Below are 7,590 nucleotides of genomic sequence, written 5' to 3'. Positions count from 1 at the left end.
CGTATGGACAGAGGCAGAGATTAGAGGGATGCTACCACAAGCCAAGGAACGCCGAGGACTGCCAGCAACTGCCAGAAGCCGAAAGAGAGCATGGAGTAGCTTCTCCCGCGAGTCCCCAAGAAGGAACTGACCCTGCCAACCGGCACCTTATTTACATCAGACTTTTGGCCTCCAAACCTGTGAGAAAACAAGTTTCTGTTGTCTTAAGTCACCAAGTTCGTGACAATTTATCACAACAGCCCTAGGAAACTAGCGCAAATACTTTCGAGGAATTGTTTAGAATGTGTAAGCTATGGAGAAATTTACTGAAGATTCCTGGGGGTAGTTCTGAGACTCAGTGGAAAAAACTGAAGGTCTATGAGTGTCTCTGATGGATTTTGGGTTACGCTTGGCCCAGTCAGGTCTGCCATCAGAATAGAAATAAAGAATAGAGAGATGTGATCCTGGCTTATGCTTTCTCTGCTTGCCTGTGCTCAGTTTTAACCTGGGAGGCTGTCAGGATACACAGCAGTCTCCCTGTCAGTAGTTTAGGAGGGCTGTCCTAACAATAGGGCTGCTGTGAGAGGACAGTTAAAAAAAAAGTCGGTGGCGGGGAGGGGGGAACTTTTCTGGCAGTCCAGTGGTTAAGACTCTGTACTTCCAATGCAGGGTGCATGGGTTTGATCCCTCATCGGGGAGCTAAGATCCTACATGCTATGAGTTGTGCAATCTAAATAAATTTTTAAAAATATGTAAAGAATGAAGAGATGACAAGGAGCCATTACACTCTCATTGTATTTTGATCATAGGTAAAAAGTGGCCATGTAGGAACACATCTCTACAGGGACTGTTAGGGTGATCCTACATAGGCTGATGCATGGGCTCCTGTTTCTGGGACTGCAGAAAGGGCAGTACTGCCCTTGCCAAACCATGGTAGTGAGAATAGAAAAGTAGATACTCGAACTCGCAGGATGACTGGCTGCAGGTGTCAGAGGAAGGCAGTCTCAGACCTGCAGAGGCTTTGTGTGTGTGTCTGGATGCCTGGGTGTCAACAACATTGAAAATCAGGAGACACAGGGTAGCATAGTTCAGTATTTCAGGAAAAGACCTTAGGACTTCTCTGCTGGTCCAGTGGTTAAGAAACTGCCTGCCAATGAAGGGTTCAATTCCTGGTCTGGGAGGACTGCACCTGTGGTGGAGCAACTGAGTCCGTGCACCACAACTGCTAAGTCTGTACTCTAGAGCCTGCATACAGCAACTACTGGAGCCCACGTGCCCTGTAGCCCGTGCTCCCCAACAAGAGAAGCCACCGCAATGAGAAGCCCGTGCACTGCAACAGAGAGTAGCCCCGACTCACCACAACTAGAGGAAAGCCTGCACAGCAATGAAGATCCAGCGCAGCCAAATGTGAATAAATGAATACAATTTAAATAAAACCTGCAAGGGTGGTTTGGCGGGCAATGCCAGTCAGGCAAGGCCTATGAGATGTACTCAGATCAGGAAATGAGACAGATAATAGTAACTACCACATATTGATTATATTTTTATCAGTTTTATTTAGATATCATAAAATTCACACATTTAAAATGTACAATTCAGTGGTTTTTAGTATTTTTAACAGTTGTGCAACCAGCACCTGGAGAAGGCAACGGCACCCCACTCCAGTACTCTTGCCTGGAAAATCCCATGGATGGAGGAGCCTGGTAGGCTTCAGTCCATGGGGTCGCTAAGAGTTGGACACGACTGAGCGACTTCACTTTCATTTTTCACTTTCATGCATTGGAGAGGGAAATGGCAACCCACTCCAGTGTTCTTGCCCAGAAAACCCCAGGGACGGGGGAGCCTGGTGGGCTTCCGTCTCTGGGGTTGCACAGAGTCGGACACGACTGAAGCGACTTAGCAGCAGCAGCAGCAGCAACCAGCACCAAAACCTAATTTTAGAATATTTGCTGCATTCTAAAAAGAAATTTTGTACCCATTAGCTAAACACTTTATTTTAATTTTTATTTTAAAAAATATTTATTTATTTATTTGGTTGAGCTGGGTCTTACTTGTGGCTGCAGCATGTGGGATCAAGTTCCCTGACCAGGGATCGACCCTGGGTGCCCTGCATTGGGAGCTGGGAGTCTTAGCCACTGGGCCACCAGGGAAGTCCCAAGAGCACTTTAAAGAGATTATTTTCTTTAGTCTTCCAATAACTTTAGTCTTCCAATAACTAGTATTATCCTCTTTCATGGACAAGAAAACCAAGGCCCAGAGTTAAGAAAAACTTGTGCAAGATAACACAAACTGCCAGTGTCAGAGCCAGGATTCAGACTTGGTTTTGGTTGATGCCAGAGGGTGCCCTTCTTAAGCCATTACCCAGGTTCTGTAATCTGTTCTTCTAACTCTGCCTGGTTCTTACTCCCTAAGGCCTGTTTCTTGCCCTCAAGGCTTCTGCCAATTGTCATGTCCTGTTTCTGGTCCCACCAGCCATACCCTTCATGTTTCCTTGCCTGGGTTCCTGCAAGTTGCTTCTGGGCCCTACCCTCTTTCCCTTGAATCCACTCTTGTGGCAGATCAACTTCCTAATGCCCAGTCTTGCTAAGATTACCCACCACCCCCACTCTGAATAGGTCCACAGTACCTCCTGAATAAAACCCTTAGCTTCTTAACATCATATCCAGAACTCAGAGGCCTGGTCCTGGTCCACTCTTCCAACCTTCTCTTGACCTCACAGAAGCCCTTTGCTCCTATCACACTGGGTCCTTGCCAGCTTCCACATGTATCTAACATGATCCTGTCTCCCCGTGTTTGGTCCTGTTCTTTCTGCAGAGAGTACTATTCCCCCAAATTTCTATCCATCTAAATCTTACTTGGTCCAGCTATAAACCTCCTCCAACAGCGGGTGGTTCCTCCTGGCCTCTGCCTTCTCACCCCATTCAGCTCACCCAGTGGGGCTCTTACTACATGCTTTCTGTACTACATACTTTCTGTATTAACTTGGGTTGGTCCGGACTGTAAAATCCAGAGAGTCCTTTGATTGCTGACCAGAGAAATTTGCCCACTCTCTTTAGACAGAGACAGCATCAGTGCCACCCAAAACACACAGAGAATAGGGGAGCATAGAACCCCTAAAGAGATGCTGGGTGCATTGAAACCTTTGTCCAAGTATAGGTGGGATGTACCTTTTCCATAAGACCTGTGTAACCTCACTATTTTACTTAATACCTCTTTGATATATTTGGTTCACGTGTTCCTTTATTCATTCAAAAATAGTTACATAAGCAAAAACCAAATATAGTCCTTAACTCATAGAACTTACAGTCTAGTGGGAGAAGCCAAAACTAATCAATAATAAAAGGAAACCTAGAAATGCTGCAAAATGGTAACCTGAGACATAGTGATTGAATCTCGAGAAGGTTTTCAGGTTTTCTAGTTCACACGATCCTGAAAATTATTTTAGCTGGGTGACGAGCCTTTTATTTCACAGTTAAACTGGTCCTTTAAATTTATATGTTCCAGAAGAGGTACCTTTGGATTTAATTCACGCTGAAGTGTGAATGAGCAAGGCAGCCCTCTCTTCCTAAATCCTTGAAAGAAGATAGATCCTGTGGTTGAGGATGACTGCAGAGGCCTAAGGAGGCTAAAGAACAGTTTCCTTTACTTTCTGATTTTGACTGAGGGACACTTGGAAGCTGGCTCTGAAGGATCCTGTCTAGACGACAGGAGAGGTGTGGAAGTCATAAGGCCTTTGCTGACCTTCACTCTTCTTAGTAGCTATAGAAGCTTCATGTGCAAAATTTATCTGTGTACCAAAACAACCTGCACAAGAATGGGTTATAATGGCAGGAAGAAAGGATCCCTCCCAGCTTCAGCTCACATGATGGTGGAGATAACATCCAGCACGGAGAGTTCATAATGTACTGGCCCACTTCTGAACATCACATACATGTTACTCCTTTGAAACTTACCATCAGCACCTGGGGCCTCCTCACCTGAGGTCTGGAGTGTTTTTGATTAGAGCACCAGAGAGATTCCAATTCAAAATAATTCATTCGGTTTGCCGGTCTTCCAACTCACCCTGCAAGACTGAGGACCGCTGCCACCTCCCTCAACTCTGCCCCACGCCAAGCCTGGCTGCCTGTAATACTTTCAGGCTTTCAGAGAGTTTGGTCTTTGCCTCTGCTGTGGCCCAGACAGCCTGGCCCTCTTGCCCTCTGGCTACAGTCTGAGTTTTTGGAGCGTAGGATCCATGGCTTATTCAACACTGTAGCCCCAGATGGTGACTCCTAGTGAGTAATGCTTCAGGACTGTGCGAGCTTCCAGTCCTCTTCTCTGCCAGCTTCTTACCTCTGACCTTATAGTCCTGGCTAGGGAAAATGACCCTCAGAACTTTCACTCTGGGTTCCAGCCCCGAACTTGTTTTTAGCTGTATAGAACCGGTTCCTCTCCATCCCCTCACTGAGTTCCCTCCCTGGATTTCTGGCCCTGTGGCCAGTTTTGAAGAGGATTCCATAGCAAAGCTGGACAGTTTTTTTTTTTTTTTTCCAACATGTGAAATATGTAGATGTTAGTCTTTAGTGTGTCTGAAGGAGACAAGGGTTAAGCTTTGCCCCAGCCCAGAGTAACCATGTGCCCCAGGAAGTAAACTATTGGGAATGATTTGTAGCACACATTTGTCCTTTAATTTTTCCCCATTTTTGCCAGTAATCCCCCACTGGGTGAGCTTTGTTGGGAGACAGAGCTCTCCCCCAGGAAGAAGGGTAGAGGCAAATGACCTCTTCTTCTGATGACTCTGCCTCTCCAGGGGGTGACTTGGAGACACATGGACAGGTGGGAAATCAGCAGAGGGTTGACTGCTGAGACTCAAGTGACACTAAGTGGACTGACCTTGGCTGGGTTTCTTGTTCCTTAGCCCCCTTCCTTCTTGCCAGCTCTTCAACCTAGTTTCATTCCAATGAATCCAGTTTCTGTTATGTTAGCCAAAGTTAGTTTCCAGAGCTTGCAATCAAGCTTGACATGAATCTGAATGTACATCTGCAGGGGATGGTTTAAATAAACCAGGGAACATCTATAAGATGGAATACTACATAGCAGTTCAAAAGATCAATGGCAGGGAATTCCCTGGCGGTCCAGAGGTTAGGACTCCAGGCTTTTACTTTAGAGGATGTGGGTTTGATTCCTGGTCCAGGAACTAGGATCCCACAAGCTTCGAGGCGCGACCATAAGAAAAAGTTGAAAAAGTTATGGCAGATCTAGGTGTTCTGACATGGAAAAATCTCTAAGATGCAAGTCTAAGTACAATATGTACAGCATTTCACCATTTATCTAAAACTTAAAAATTATGTATTTCTCTGTGTAGGTATGTGTTACCAGTAGAATGAGAAATCATGAGAATGACATTGTTTTGTTATCCTGTATTTTCAGGCCTACAGCAGTGGCTGGCACATTGTAGGCACTCAATAAATATTCGTTGAATAAATGTATTGCATAGCAAAAGATCTGAATGAACACACATCAAACAGAAAATAGGGGTTCCTTAAAGGAGGGACAAGAATTATTTGTATTTTTTTAAAACAAGGACTATGTCTTCATGTATTATTTGTATTGCTAAACAATATAAAAATAAAAGAACTAAATATGAACAGGTGATTAAAAAGCCATTAAAATGTTGATTTCAAAGACTATCATAACAAATAAAAGTTAGTTGGCAAGGAAAGGGGGAGAGAATGGGTATTCCAGATGAGTACATGATATTTTGGTAAAGTTGCTGGCCTGTTTGACAAGAGAACTAATCATTACATTTTTTAGGCCTTTTTCCTTTTTTTCAAATGTTCAATAAGCAGCCTCATCCCTTCCCTAACCAGGCTCAATATTGATGCAACACTCAGAAAAGCTTATTGTACACATGATATTTTTATATTTTGACCCAGGCATCAAAATGTCCCGCTTTAATTCAAGGAGAATGAACAGCAGGAGCAAAAGTGGAAAACAGAAAGTTGCATCAGGGAATTCCAAGTCACTTGCTTGTTGGAGGGTGGGAGTGGAGAGGACGATGTTGAAACTGCTGTCCTGGGCAGATCCTCCTCCTCTTTCTCTTCCACCTTGTTCCTTCTTTTACTTTCCTCCTGTATTTCCTCCTCCTTTTTCTCCCCCTTCCCTTGAGGCGAGGGCCTGGAAACACAAAGATGATTCAAATAACCCCTCTGCCTTCAAACTCCAGATCTGTTGGGATAGGTAGATGGATTTGCAATCATATTTGTGGTGGACTCAAGTCCATGTCTCTGCTCTTCAACCATCCTTTAGATCCCTGGCCTTCTTCCTTTCTCCACATTTCTGAATTCCTGCCAATCTGTTCTCTACTTCGATATTTGAAAGTGAAATCGCTCACTCGTGTCCGACTCTTTGCGACCCCATGGACTATAGCCTACCAGGCTCCTCCATTCATGGGATTTTCCAGGCAAGAAAACTGGAGTGGGTTGCCATTTCCTTCTCCAACTTCGATATTTAGACCTTCATAATTCTAAACTGTGTTCTGTTGTATATGACTCATGTGTTTATTTGTCTCCCTGAATTTACTGTAATCTCCTTGAGGCCTGGGGGCACTTTTCTGTGACCTTTTGTTCAGCCAAGCAGTTGGAAACAAGATGACTTTCTGAACTTTCATGAATGCCTGCTGTACAGCTGTGCTTATCATCATGCTGACAATCAATAACTCAACAGGGCAAGGATGATTTCAGAAGAGCCGTGACATCCTTGCAGAAACAGGGTGTGCAGGCTTGTCAACTGCGGGCTACTTTTACAGCACTCAGTCAGCAATGATACGTGCTTTTAATCAGAAGTCACAGAATAACAGTTGGTTTTGAGGAGGAACCCTCCCTTTTTCAGGGTAACCGATTAAACTGTAACTACAAGTGCAATGTATGGTCCTTATCACACAGTAATGGAGATAGAAGGGCTATCTGAGAAGGGAGTTCAGCTATTTTTTTTTTTGGCCGCATGATGCAGCATGCCAGATCTTAGTTCCCTGACCAGGAATTGAACCCACGCCCCATGAAGTGGAAGGGTAGAGTCTTAACTACTGGATCACCAGGGAATTCCTGTGGAGTTTAGCATTCTTAATACTTACTGTCTCATCTTGAATATTTATCTAGACCTAGTGTGCGCTAGGCACTCTGCTGTGAAGCAGCTCTTCAGAGGTGATCTCATTTAATCTTCACAATACCCCTCTGAGGATTATTATTGTCCTCACTTTACAGAAAAGGAAACAGAATCAGAAAATCAAGTAACTTGTCTGGGGTCACACAACTCGAAGTGATGGAGCCAGAAATTGAAACTAGGCTCACTAACTTTACAGACTAACTCTTAACTATAGTGCTGTAGTTCCCCAAATATTAAGGACATTGTGTAAAAAAAAAATCATCAAAACAGATGAACCAGAAATACAGTTGTATGGTATTCTTCTAGTTGTAGTGGTAATAGTTTAAAGTTTTGAACATTTCATTTGTGTGAAAGCGTCAATTTAATTCAGTCAATTAATTGATGTCCTGGGTGTAATGGGACCAGGAAAAAAAACCTAAAAAACTTGTTCACACTTCAGGGAAATGGCAGGATTTGAGCCTTGGGTTC

General features: G+C 44.0%; 1 non-coding gene across 1 annotated transcript; it reads left to right on the top strand.

Annotated features, from left to right (window-relative positions):
- Positions 1-438: 438 nt before the first annotated feature.
- Positions 439-571, top strand: LOC138070602 (small Cajal body-specific RNA 11). The gene has a single exon (XR_011144169.1). It is a non-coding gene; the product is annotated as a small Cajal body-specific RNA 11 (non-coding RNA).
- Positions 572-7,590: the final 7,019 nt, after the last annotated feature.

This window comes from Capricornis sumatraensis, chromosome 23 (genome assembly GCF_032405125.1).
Source record: "Capricornis sumatraensis isolate serow.1 chromosome 23, serow.2, whole genome shotgun sequence".
NCBI lineage: Eukaryota > Metazoa > Chordata > Mammalia > Artiodactyla > Bovidae > Capricornis > Capricornis sumatraensis.
Note: the sequence above shows the minus strand (reverse complement) of the source record. Positions and strands in the feature narration are given on the sequence as shown.